Here is a 12,573-nt window from a genome sequence, read left to right as displayed (position 1 = left end):
GTAAGCTTTTTCACTTTTCTGTGCAAACAACAGAGGACGCTGCTGCTTCAGTAAACAGCACTGACTGTGCCACTGCTCAACTGTCAATCACTGTGCAGACAGTTCAGCTCACAGTGCACAAACCACACTTTCATATTATCACATTACACAGTTGACAAGTTGAGAGAAAGAAAGAAAGAAAGAAAGTCGAGCAAAGACACCCGCGCTTGACATACACAGCCATGTCTGTGATGGTGTGGATCATCATGTATAAAGGGGGTAGTTGTCACTTGCTTTGCGGCTTACGGCCATACCACCCTGAGCACGCACAGAGGAGGAGCACGCCGTACGTTCACGACAGTCAATCAGTCCGTGTTTTTTTGGATCGTTTTCAGCCTTGGTTTTTGCTGGTTTGTAATTTTTTAGTTTAGTATTTAATTTGTGGGTTACATCCCCCGACAGCTTTTGCTGTCTGGGGGACTCTTTGTGTTTAAAAAATCATTCAAATGGATCCAACGGTGACAGACAAAGGAACGGAAAAGACGACGGAGAAGAGAATGCCCGCGAGTGCGGAAAAACAGAAGAAAATGTACGAAAAGAGACTGACAATCATGTTGGAAATAGAAGGAGAGGAGAGAACAACGATGATGGACATGCTGAGAAAAGTGAGGGCGGAGTGTGGAGAAGTGCTTGGCTGCCGTTTTAAGACGCCAAAGTCATACGAGCTGACGATGAAAGAGGAAAGCGGGAAGAAAAAGCTGATGGACGGACTGAGAATTGGGAACAACAGACTGATGGCGAAAGAACTGGGTAACAATGAAATGGTCGTCTCATTCATTAATCTGCCCACTTACATAGAGGATGAGGAAATATTGGCAAAACTACAGGACTGGGGAGTCACTGCGGTCTCGTCCATTAAGAGGAGGATGTGGCCAGGGACGGACATCGCTGATGGGACGAGGTTTTTAAAGGTCCGTTTCACAGACGCTGTGAAATCATTGCCATATTCCACTAAGTTTGAGACGGTAAGCGGAGCGGAGCACTTCCGCGTCATCCATGACAGGCAAGTTAAAGTTTGCCGCTTGTGTATACAGCCTGGCCACATTGTCAGAGACTGTCCCACTTTTATTTGTTTTAAATGTGGGAAACAGGGGCATTACGCACGAGAGTGTGATGCGGAGGGGAAATGTGCTCTGTGCAAAGAAAAGATCTCCCTGTGTGTGTGTGGAGAGCCGGGGGAGGACGCCGAAGAGCCGTCATACTCCGACGTCTCTGACGAGGAGGAGAGAGAGGCGGAGGACGGCGCCGATACGGGGAGAGAGGAGGATGGACGGAGAGGCGGCGTCGAGAGGGAGGAGCCGGGAATGACCGGAGAGACCCACGAGGAGGGAAACCGTGACTGTGGGGAATCGAGAGGAGACGAAGGAGGGAGAGACTCTGATAATCCAGCACCACAAAATCCAGACAATTATGCTGGCTTTGGAACGCGGGCAGCAAATGAAAAAGACGGGAAAGCTGTGTCGGACGGGTCTGAGGGCGAGGAGGGGATGGACGTCAGCGCAGAGACCATCAGACAGCTGAAGAGAAAGAAGAGGGCGAAGGAAAAGGAGAAGATGAAGGTTAAAAAGTAGAGGTATGGCTGCTGCTCTGCTATTCTTTTTTGTTTTATGCCTTATGTTGCATATTGCTTCGTTTAACTGTAACGGTCTAAGAGGAAAAACGAAAGCGGAGTTGGTATTTAATGCCATAAAAGCAGAAGTACTGTGCCTGCAAGAGACTCACTGGACTGACGAAGTTTTTAAAGATATCAGCTCACTGTGGAGAGGCAAAATTATTGCAAATAATATGAGTCACAGAGCATGTGGTGTTGCTATCTTGGTAAAAGAGGAGACATTGACTGACATACAGGTAGTCCACAAAGATGACAAAGGGAGGTTGCTTGTCATTGAATTTAATTTTTGTAACATTAGGTTTAGATTAATTAATGTCTATGCACCAAATATTGAAAAGGAAAGAAGAGAAATGTTTGATAATTTGAGGACTTTTTGTACTGAGAGATGTATTTTGGTTGGTGATTTTAATTTATGGTGTACAAGGCTGGATGGGTCCAGCAGTGTTAATTTCAGAAACGATACTTCAAGGAGTGTTTTATTTGATGTTATGAATAAGGAAGATTTAGTTGATGTATGGAGGGATATGTATCCAAACAGGAGAGAATACTCAAGAAAGCAAATGGTTTTGGGAAAAGTGAAACAAAGCAGAATAGATTTAGTTTTGATTAAAAGAAATATTTTGAGTTGGGTCTTGAATGTAAAATATAAGTTTTTGGGTTTAAGTGATCATGCTGCTTTAACTTTTGGTTTTGGGGTGAGATGTGAAGGGAGGGGAGGGGGGGTTTGGTGTTTAAACTCTTGTTTGTTAAAAGAGGAGGAATATAGAAAAATTATTTCAAGACTTATAAAAAATGAGCAAGAAAATACTTTATTTGAAGACGATGTTTGTTTATGGTGGGAACAGATGAAGAATAAAATAAAAAGAACAAGTATTAGATTTGCAAAAAAGAGGAACTTTGTGAAAAAGAAAGAGGAAAATGAAGTGAAAGAAAAATTAATAAAAGAGCTGGAAAGACTGGAGGAGGATCCGAATCGGGATAGGACATACTTTATGAAATTAGAAGGTGAGATAGAATATTATGAGAGAGAAAAATATGAGGGAGCAGTTATCAGAAGTAGGGCTCAGTATGCAGTTGAGGGAGAAAAGTGTACAAACTTCTTTCTCAACTTGGAGAAAAGTAAACAGGTAAAGTCTTATATAACGGAGCTAGAAAGTGAGAATGGAGAGAGAGTGACAGATTTTGTAGGCATTTTGGAGGTAGTGGAAGCTTTTTATGCAAAACTGTTTCAAAAGGAAGGTATAGTGCAGGAATGTGTGGATGAGATATTAGATACTGTTGATGCCAGAATATCAGATGAAAGTAAACAAATGTGTGACGATGATTTGACAATTGATGAAATTAAAATAGCTATAGAGCAAATGAAATCCAGCAAGAGTCCAGGTTCAGATGGCCTGACACATGAATTTTATAAGGTTTTTTCTGATATATTGGTGCCAATACTGTTGAAAGTGTATAAGTGTATGGAGGAAAGGAAAACGGTTCCAGAGTCAATGGCAACAGGGGTTATTACTATCTTGTTTAAAAAAAGAGGGAGTCCGTTTAAATTAGAAAATTACAGGCCTTTAAGTCTGTTGAACTCGGACTACAAGATTTTAACAAAAGCTTTAGCCAATAGATTGAGGGACGTGGTAGGAGAAATAATAGCACCAACACAAGCTTATAGTATACCAGGTAGGGACATCACTGATGTCATATGTACAATTAGAGATGTAGTCAATAGTATGAATAATGATGGTGAGGGTGGTCTAGTCCTGAATTTAGACTTAAATAAAGCTTTTGATAGGGTTGAACATGGGTATTTAGAACAGGTTTTGGGCAAATTTGGTTTTGGGGATAGGTTTGTTAATTGGATAATGTTGCTATATGCAAATGCTAAAAGTTGTGTGAAAATAAATGGTATGCTCACTGATGTTTTCCCAGTACAACGGTCAGTCAGACAAGGCTGTCCTCTTTCAGCCTTGCTCTATTCTTTAGCAGCAGAACCATTGGCAACACTATGTAAAAAAGACATTTCTTTACAAAGCATTCAAATACCATATAGCACAAATAGTCTAATTCATCAATTTGCTGACGATACAACCTTTACTGTCAGAACCATAGAAAGTGTAAAAGGAATAATGAAACATGTTGAAACATATGGGAGAGCATCAGGAGCAAAAGTAAACATAGAAAAATCAGAAATTATGTGTGTAGGGCATACAAATCCAGAAGAGTGTGAAATTCCTTTAAAGATAACGAGAGACTTCATTAAAATATTGGGTGTGAACATAGGAGTACAGAGTAAGGAAGCGAGAGATGCCACATGGACTGGTATATTGAATAAAGTTAAACAATTATTAAATTTGTGGTCTATGAGAGGGCTGCGATTAAAAGGTAAGGTTGTAGTCATTAACTCATTGCTTCTATCAAAATTTAATTATGTGATGGGAGCTCTAGATCTCCCTGAGTGGGTTTTGAATGAGGTGAGAGCTGTAATAAGTAAGTTTCTGTGGAGAGGAAAAGGAGTTAAAATATCTATGAAGACATTAATAGCAGGGTATGGAGAGGGAGGGCTAAAACTGATGGACTTAGATGTTAAACGAAAAGCATTGAGAATAAAGGTGGTTAAAAAATATCTATATGGTAAGGAGGAGTATGGTTGGAAAGGGTTCTTTAAGGATTTTCTGTGTAAAAGTGGAGGATGTGGGGACAGTGGGATCTTTATGAGATTCAGAAAGAATATGTTGGAAAATCTTCCTGTGTTTTATCAAGAGGTATTTCTAGCTTGGGCAGATTTCATTGAGCACCTGAAATATGACTGCAAAACAATAAATCAAATATTAGATCAGCCAGTATTTATGAATCCACAAATAAAAAACAGTGGGAATGTTTTGTATGACAAAGTTTTCATACAAGCAGGATTAAAACAAGTGAGAGATTTTGCTTATGAGTATGTGCCTGGCTTCTTGCCAAATAGAGCCATTTTTGACAGTGTTGTGGAGATAGACGAGGAGGTAGGTAGAACTAAGGTGGATAATGTGATTAAGTGCATAAAAGGAAGCTTACCGGATATATGGATTAAAACAATAGAGAGGGAAACAGTTCAGGTAGGAAAGAGTGAGCTACCAGATCTGTACATTGATCAGATTGATGGGAAAATGCTCTTTAATAAAATAAAAGTAAAGATGTTGTACACGTTGATGCTGATGAAAGAAATCAAGACCCCAGCATCAGAAAATGTTTGGTTGAAGGTATTTCAGGATCTGAATGTGAAAGAAATTTGGAAAAATTTACATGTCAAGTACAATAGCATAGACTGTGAAAATTTGGACTTCAAACTCAGACATAACAGAATATACACGAATGTGGTCATTCACCAAATTAATAAAAATGTAGATCGGTTTTGTGATGTTTGTAAATCAGATCCTGAAACACTGATGCATTTGTTTTTTGAATGCAAGGAATTAAAGAACTTTCAATTGAAACTAATAACCCTGATCAAAAACAATTGGAAATTAGATCTGATAGCGAATGATTGGAAGAAAGTTTTCTTTTTTGGTTCAAGTAAAACATCAAAAACTGTGAATGTTAATTTGTTTAATTTTGTATTAAGTCATGCTAGATATGCAGTATGGCTAAGGAGAAATTTAGCACATTTTGAAGGGAAGAGGATAGAAGTGTTAGCTTTGTTTGTATCGGTATTAAGGAAAGATGTTGCTTTGCGATGGAACTTTTTGAGTAGGAGTTTGTTTGAGGAGTTTTTTGTGCAAGGCAGTAGCCTTATTTCTATTGATGATGGAGGTAGATTTCATATTAATTTATGATTTTTATCCTTTGTGCTTTGTTTTGTTGTTAATGTGTATGTATATGTAAATATTGTGTTCTGAAAAGCTTTGTATATTTTCATAATAAAAGAAAAAAAAAAAAAAAAAAGCACGCCCGATCTCGTCCGATCTCGGAAGCTAAGCAGGGTCGGGCCTGGTTAGTACTTGGATGGGAGACCGCCTGGGAATACCAGGTGCTGTAAGCTTTTTCACTTTTCTGTGCAAACAACAGAGGACGCTGCTGCTTCAGTAAACAGCACTGACTGTGCCACTGCTCAACTGTCAATCACTGTGCAGACAGTTCAGCTCACAGTGCACAAACCACACTTTCATATTATCACATTACACAGTTGACAAGTTGAGAGAAAGAAAGAAAGAAAGAAAGTCGAGCAAAGACACCCGCGCTTGACATACACAGCCATGTCTGTGATGGTGTGGATCATCATGTATAAAGGGGGTAGTTGTCACTTGCTCTGCGGCTTACGGCCATACCACCCTGAGCACGCACAGAGGAGGAGCACGCCGTACGTTCACGACAGTCAATCAGTCCGTGTTTTTTTGGATCGTTTTCAGCCTTGGTTTTTGCTGGTTTGTAATTTTTTAGTTTAGTATTTAATTTGTGGGTTACATCCCCCGACAGCTTTTGCTGTCTGGGGGACTCTTTGTGTTTAAAAAATCATTCAAATGGATCCAACGGTGACAGACAAAGGAACGGAAAAGACGACGGAGAAGAGAATGCCCGCGAGTGCGGAAAAACAGAAGAAAATGTACGAAAAGAGACTGACAATCATGTTGGAAATAGAAGGAGAGGAGAGAACAACGATGATGGACATGCTGAGAAAAGTGAGGGCGGAGTGTGGAGAAGTGCTTGGCTGCCGTTTTAAGACGCCAAAGTCATACGAGCTGACGATGAAAGAGGAAAGCGGGAAGAAAAAGCTGATGGACGGACTGAGAATTGGGAACAACAGACTGATGGCGAAAGAACTGGGTAACAATGAAATGGTCGTCTCATTCATTAATCTGCCCACTTACATAGAGGATGAGGAAATATTGGCAAAACTACAGGACTGGGGAGTCACTGCGGTCTCGTCCATTAAGAGGAGGATGTGGCCAGGGACGGACATCGCTGATGGGACGAGGTTTTTAAAGGTCCGTTTCACAGACGCTGTGAAATCATTGCCATATTCCACTAAGTTTGAGACGGTAAGCGGAGCGGAGCACTTCCGCGTCATCCATGACAGGCAAGTTAAAGTTTGCCGCTTGTGTATACAGCCTGGCCACATTGTCAGAGACTGTCCCACTTTTATTTGTTTTAAATGTGGGAAACAGGGGCATTACGCACGAGAGTGTGATGCGGAGGGGAAATGTGCTCTGTGCAAAGAAAAGATCTCCCTGTGTGTGTGTGGAGAGCCGGGGGAGGACGCCGAAGAGCCGTCATACTCCGACGTCTCTGACGAGGAGGAGAGAGAGGCGGAGGACGGCGCCGATACGGGGAGAGAGGAGGATGGACGGAGAGGCGGCGTCGAGAGGGAGGAGCCGGGAATGACCGGAGAGACCCACGAGGAGGGAAACCGTGACTGTGGGGAATCGAGAGGAGACGAAGGAGGGAGAGACTCTGATAATCCAGCACCACAAAATCCAGACAATTATGCTGGCTTTGGAACGCGGGCAGCAAATGAAAAAGACGGGAAAGCTGTGTCGGACGGGTCTGAGGGCGAGGAGGGGATGGACGTCAGCGCAGAGACCATCAGACAGCTGAAGAGAAAGAAGAGGGCGAAGGAAAAGGAGAAGATGAAGGTTAAAAAGTAGAGGTATGGCTGCTGCTCTGCTATTCTTTTTTGTTTTATGCCTTATGTTGCATATTGCTTCGTTTAACTGTAACGGTCTAAGAGGAAAAACGAAAGCGGAGTTGGTATTTAATGCCATAAAAGCAGAAGTACTGTGCCTGCAAGAGACTCACTGGACTGACGAAGTTTTTAAAGATATCAGCTCACTGTGGAGAGGCAAAATTATTGCAAATAATATGAGTCACAGAGCATGTGGTGTTGCTATCTTGGTAAAAGAGGAGACATTGACTGACATACAGGTAGTCCACAAAGATGACAAAGGGAGGTTGCTTGTCATTGAATTTAATTTTTGTAACATTAGGTTTAGATTAATTAATGTCTATGCACCAAATATTGAAAAGGAAAGAAGAGAAATGTTTGATAATTTGAGGACTTTTTGTACTGAGAGATGTATTTTGGTTGGTGATTTTAATTTATGGTGTACAAGGCTGGATGGGTCCAGCAGTGTTAATTTCAGAAACGATACTTCAAGGAGTGTTTTATTTGATGTTATGAATAAGGAAGATTTAGTTGATGTATGGAGGGATATGTATCCAAACAGGAGAGAATACTCAAGAAAGCAAATGGTTTTGGGAAAAGTGAAACAAAGCAGAATAGATTTAGTTTTGATTAAAAGAAATATTTTGAGTTGGGTCTTGAATGTAAAATATAAGTTTTTGGGTTTAAGTGATCATGCTGCTTTAACTTTTGGTTTTGGGGTGAGATGTGAAGGGAGGGGAGGGGGGGTTTGGTGTTTAAACTCTTGTTTGTTAAAAGAGGAGGAATATAGAAAAATTATTTCAAGACTTATAAAAAATGAGCAAGAAAATACTTTATTTGAAGACGATGTTTGTTTATGGTGGGAACAGATGAAGAATAAAATAAAAAGAACAAGTATTAGATTTGCAAAAAAGAGGAACTTTGTGAAAAAGAAAGAGGAAAATGAAGTGAAAGAAAAATTAATAAAAGAGCTGGAAAGACTGGAGGAGGATCCGAATCGGGATAGGACATACTTTATGAAATTAGAAGGTGAGATAGAATATTATGAGAGAGAAAAATATGAGGGAGCAGTTATCAGAAGTAGGGCTCAGTATGCAGTTGAGGGAGAAAAGTGTACAAACTTCTTTCTCAACTTGGAGAAAAGTAAACAGGTAAAGTCTTATATAACGGAGCTAGAAAGTGAGAATGGAGAGAGAGTGACAGATTTTGTAGGCATTTTGGAGGTAGTGGAAGCTTTTTATGCAAAACTGTTTCAAAAGGAAGGTATAGTGCAGGAATGTGTGGATGAGATATTAGATACTGTTGATGCCAGAATATCAGATGAAAGTAAACAAATGTGTGACGATGATTTGACAATTGATGAAATTAAAATAGCTATAGAGCAAATGAAATCCAGCAAGAGTCCAGGTTCAGATGGCCTGACACATGAATTTTATAAGGTTTTTTCTGATATATTGGTGCCAATACTGTTGAAAGTGTATAAGTGTATGGAGGAAAGGAAAACGGTTCCAGAGTCAATGGCAACAGGGGTTATTACTATCTTGTTTAAAAAAAGAGGGAGTCCGTTTAAATTAGAAAATTACAGGCCTTTAAGTCTGTTGAACTCGGACTACAAGATTTTAACAAAAGCTTTAGCCAATAGATTGAGGGACGTGGTAGGAGAAATAATAGCACCAACACAAGCTTATAGTATACCAGGTAGGGACATCACTGATGTCATATGTACAATTAGAGATGTAGTCAATAGTATGAATAATGATGGTGAGGGTGGTCTAGTCCTGAATTTAGACTTAAATAAAGCTTTTGATAGGGTTGAACATGGGTATTTAGAACAGGTTTTGGGCAAATTTGGTTTTGGGGATAGGTTTGTTAATTGGATAATGTTGCTATATGCAAATGCTAAAAGTTGTGTGAAAATAAATGGTATGCTCACTGATGTTTTCCCAGTACAACGGTCAGTCAGACAAGGCTGTCCTCTTTCAGCCTTGCTCTATTCTTTAGCAGCAGAACCATTGGCAACACTATGTAAAAAAGACATTTCTTTACAAAGCATTCAAATACCATATAGCACAAATAGTCTAATTCATCAATTTGCTGACGATACAACCTTTACTGTCAGAACCATAGAAAGTGTAAAAGGAATAATGAAACATGTTGAAACATATGGGAGAGCATCAGGAGCAAAAGTAAACATAGAAAAATCAGAAATTATGTGTGTAGGGCATACAAATCCAGAAGAGTGTGAAATTCCTTTAAAGATAACGAGAGACTTCATTAAAATATTGGGTGTGAACATAGGAGTACAGAGTAAGGAAGCGAGAGATGCCACATGGACTGGTATATTGAATAAAGTTAAACAATTATTAAATTTGTGGTCTATGAGAGGGCTGCGATTAAAAGGTAAGGTTGTAGTCATTAACTCATTGCTTCTATCAAAATTTAATTATGTGATGGGAGCTCTAGATCTCCCTGAGTGGGTTTTGAATGAGGTGAGAGCTGTAATAAGTAAGTTTCTGTGGAGAGGAAAAGGAGTTAAAATATCTATGAAGACATTAATAGCAGGGTATGGAGAGGGAGGGCTAAAACTGATGGACTTAGATGTTAAACGAAAAGCATTGAGAATAAAGGTGGTTAAAAAATATCTATATGGTAAGGAGGAGTATGGTTGGAAAGGGTTCTTTAAGGATTTTCTGTGTAAAAGTGGAGGATGTGGGGACAGTGGGATCTTTATGAGATTCAGAAAGAATATGTTGGAAAATCTTCCTGTGTTTTATCAAGAGGTATTTCTAGCTTGGGCAGATTTCATTGAGCACCTGAAATATGACTGCAAAACAATAAATCAAATATTAGATCAGCCAGTATTTATGAATCCACAAATAAAAAACAGTGGGAATGTTTTGTATGACAAAGTTTTCATACAAGCAGGATTAAAACAAGTGAGAGATTTTGCTTATGAGTATGTGCCTGGCTTCTTGCCAAATAGAGCCATTTTTGACAGTGTTGTGGAGATAGACGAGGAGGTAGGTAGAACTAAGGTGGATAATGTGATTAAGTGCATAAAAGGAAGCTTACCGGATATATGGATTAAAACAATAGAGAGGGAAACAGTTCAGGTAGGAAAGAGTGAGCTACCAGATCTGTACATTGATCAGATTGATGGGAAAATGCTCTTTAATAAAATAAAAGTGAAGATGTTGTACACGTTGATGCTGATGAAAGAAATCAAGACCCCAGCATCAGAAAATGTTTGGTTGAAGGTATTTCAGGATCTGAATGTGAAAGAAATTTGGAAAAATTTACATGTCAAGTACAATAGCATAGACTGTGAAAATTTGGACTTCAAACTCAGACATAACAGAATATACACGAATGTGGTCATTCACCAAATTAATAAAAATGTAGATCGGTTTTGTGATGTTTGTAAATCAGATCCTGAAACACTGATGCATTTGTTTTTTGAATGCAAGGAATTAAAGAACTTTCAATTGAAACTAATAACCCTGATCAAAAACAATTGGAAATTAGATCTGATAGCGAATGATTGGAAGAAAGTTTTCTTTTTTGGTTCAAGTAAAACATCAAAAACTGTGAATGTTAATTTGTTTAATTTTGTATTAAGTCATGCTAGATATGCAGTATGGCTAAGGAGAAATTTAGCACATTTTGAAGGGAAGAGGATAGAAGTGTTAGCTTTGTTTGTATCGGTATTAAGGAAAGATGTTGCTTTGCGATGGAACTTTTTGAGTAGGAGTTTGTTTGAGGAGTTTTTTGTGCAAGGCAGTAGCCTTATTTCTATTGATGATGGAGGTAGATTTCATATTAATTTATGATTTTTATCCTTTGTGCTTTGTTTTGTTGTTAATGTGTATGTATATGTAAATATTGTGTTCTGAAAAGCTTTGTATATTTTCATAATAAAAGAAAAAAAAAAAAAAAAAGCACGCCCGTTCTCGGAAGCTAAGCAGGGTCGGGCCTGGTTAGTACTTGGATGGGAGACCGCCTGGGAATACCAGGTGCTGTAAGCTTTTTCACTTTTCTGTGCAAACAACAGAGGACGCTGCTGCTTCAGTAAACAGCACTGACTGTGCCACTGCTCAACTGTCAATCACTGTGCAGACAGTTCAGCTCACAGTGCACAAACCACACTTTCATATTATCACATTACACAGTTGACAAGTTGAGAGAAAGAAAGAAAGAAAGAAAGTCAAGCAAAGACACCCGCGCTTGACATACACAGCCATGTCTGTGATGGTGTGGATCATCATGTATAAAGGGGGTAGTTGTCACTTGCTCTCCGGCTTACGGCCATACCACCCTGAGCACGCCCGATCTCGTCCGATCTCGGAAGCTAAGCAGGGTCGGGCCTGGTTAGTACTTGGATGGGAGACCGCCTGGGAATACCAGGTGCTGTAAGCTTTTTCACTTTTCTGTGCAAACAACAGAGGACGCTGCTGCTTCAGTAAACAGCACTGACTGTGCCACTGCTCAACTGTCAATCACTGTGCAGACAGTTCAGCTCACAGTGCACAAACCACACTTTCATATTTTCACATTACACAGTTGACAAGTTGACAAGTTGAGAGAAAGAAAGAAAGAAAGAAAGTCGAGCAAAGACACCCGCGCTTGACATACACAGCCATGTCTGTGATGGTGTGGATCATCATGTATAAAGGGGGTAGTTGTCACTTGCTCTGCGGCTTACGGCCATACCACCCTGAGCACGCCCGATCTCGTCCGATCTCGGAAGCTAAGCAGGGTCGGGCCTGGTTAGTACTTGAATGGGAGACCGCCTGGGAATACCAGGTGCTGTAAGCTTTTTCACTTTTCTGTGCAAACAACAGAGGACGCTGCTGCTTCAGTAAACAGCACTGACTGTGCCACTGCTCAACTGTCAATCACTGTGCAGACAGTTCAGCTCACAGTGCACAAACCACACTTTCATATTATCACATTACACAGTTGACAAGTTGAGAGAAAGAAAGAAAGAAAGAAAGTCGAGCAAAGACACCCGCGCTTGACATACACAGCCATGTCTGTGATGGTGTGGATCATCATGTATAAAGGGGGTAGTTGTCACTTGCTCTGCGGCTTACTGCCATACCACCCTGAGCACGCCCGATCTCGTCCGATCTCGGAAGCTAAGCAGGGTCGGGCCTGGTTAGTACTTGGGTGGGAGACCGCCTGGGAATACCAGGTGCTGTAAGCTTTTTCACTTTTCTGTGCAAACAACAGAGGACGCTGCTGCTTCAGTAAACAGCACTGACTGTGCCACTGCTCAACTGTCAATCAC

General features: G+C 40.2%; 3 non-coding genes and 1 pseudogene across 3 annotated transcripts; all 4 read left to right on the top strand.

Annotated features, from left to right (window-relative positions):
- Positions 1 to 7, top strand: part of LOC139610416 (5S ribosomal RNA) — a 109-nt pseudogene extending 102 nt beyond the window's left edge.
- Positions 8 to 11,580: 11,573 nt separating this feature from the next.
- Positions 11,581 to 11,699, top strand: LOC139610587 (5S ribosomal RNA). Its single transcript, XR_011685895.1, has one exon. It is a non-coding gene; the product is annotated as a 5S ribosomal RNA (ribosomal RNA).
- Positions 11,700 to 11,979: 280 nt separating this feature from the next.
- Positions 11,980 to 12,098, top strand: LOC139610045 (5S ribosomal RNA). The gene has a single exon (XR_011685495.1). It is a non-coding gene; the product is annotated as a 5S ribosomal RNA (ribosomal RNA).
- Positions 12,099 to 12,370: 272 nt separating this feature from the next.
- On the top strand, positions 12,371 to 12,489 carry LOC139610159 (5S ribosomal RNA). Its single transcript, XR_011685606.1, has one exon. It is a non-coding gene; the product is annotated as a 5S ribosomal RNA (ribosomal RNA).
- Positions 12,490 to 12,573: the final 84 nt, after the last annotated feature.

This window comes from Trachinotus anak, unplaced genomic scaffold (genome assembly GCF_046630095.1).
Source record: "Trachinotus anak isolate AG129_WGS33_773 ecotype Australia unplaced genomic scaffold, CSIRO_AGI_Tana_v1 ptg000026l, whole genome shotgun sequence".
In the NCBI taxonomy this organism is placed as follows: Eukaryota; Metazoa; Chordata; class Actinopteri; order Carangiformes; family Carangidae; genus Trachinotus; species Trachinotus anak.
The sequence above is the reverse complement of the archived record's forward strand: the minus strand, read 5'-3'. Positions and strand labels throughout refer to the sequence as shown.